Source organism: Gavialis gangeticus, unplaced genomic scaffold (genome assembly GCF_001723915.1).
Source record: "Gavialis gangeticus isolate Ggan-Ray unplaced genomic scaffold, GavGan_comp1, whole genome shotgun sequence".
Classification (NCBI taxonomy): Eukaryota; Metazoa; Chordata; order Crocodylia; family Gavialidae; genus Gavialis; species Gavialis gangeticus.
In genome coordinates, this window is record NW_017728973.1 from 7,746,987 (window position 1) to 7,747,848 (window position 862).

Sequence of the window (862 nt, forward strand, 5' to 3'; positions counted from 1 at the left end):
TTATTAGGGACAGTGGTCTAAGAATATCCCACAGCACAATAGTTTTTCTCTCTCCCTCTCTCTGTAGCAACTGTGGGCGACTCCCCTGACATTTCAGTTAACTAATGACCTCTCTGTGCGTGACAATCCCTGCTGAAGTTGTGCCAGTGCTGATCCATCTCAGAAAACTACCCTATACTGCTGCCTTGGGAGTGCTGGGTGGAGGCAAATGAAATAGAAACCCTACTGCAGAGCAAATGGTGCTTTATTTTCCTTGCTGCAGCTATTTTTGCCTGTCCCTCCGCTGGCATATGGACAAATATTCATCCCACCAGGGACTCAGTGGAAACTACCTGACACATTTTCATTTGGAACCAACCACCTCTGGTTTGAACCCCAGTCTCTGGAGACAAAGGGCTGATCTGATAAATCAAACTGCTGTGTTGCTTGCTGCTGCCCTCTCAGGCTCTCTTACCCTCCAGACTCAGCCTGTAGTCTACAAAGAAATGGGAACAGAACAAACCTTCTTGTTCACCACCACAGCCTGCTCTTGAAGCTTCAGTTCCCTTGTCTGTGAATAAAATAGCATCAACAATGGGCCAGTAAAGCAAAGGCCTTGGGCATGTAGGATTGGAAGGGACCACCTAGGCTACCAAGTTCAATCCCCAGTGGTTACAGACATCCAGTAGGGTCTATGAGATTCTCCATTCACACAGCACAGCCACAAAGTACTCTCTAGTTCCAGCTCCCACCCCAGGGAATTTGGTTAAAACATGCTCAAGGGACCATACGAAGGGGGGCCATGCCCCATGCCATGGAGGAAAGAAAAAATCACTGCAGTTCATTTCCAGTTTGACTTGAGGAGAGAATTCTTTCCTAACCC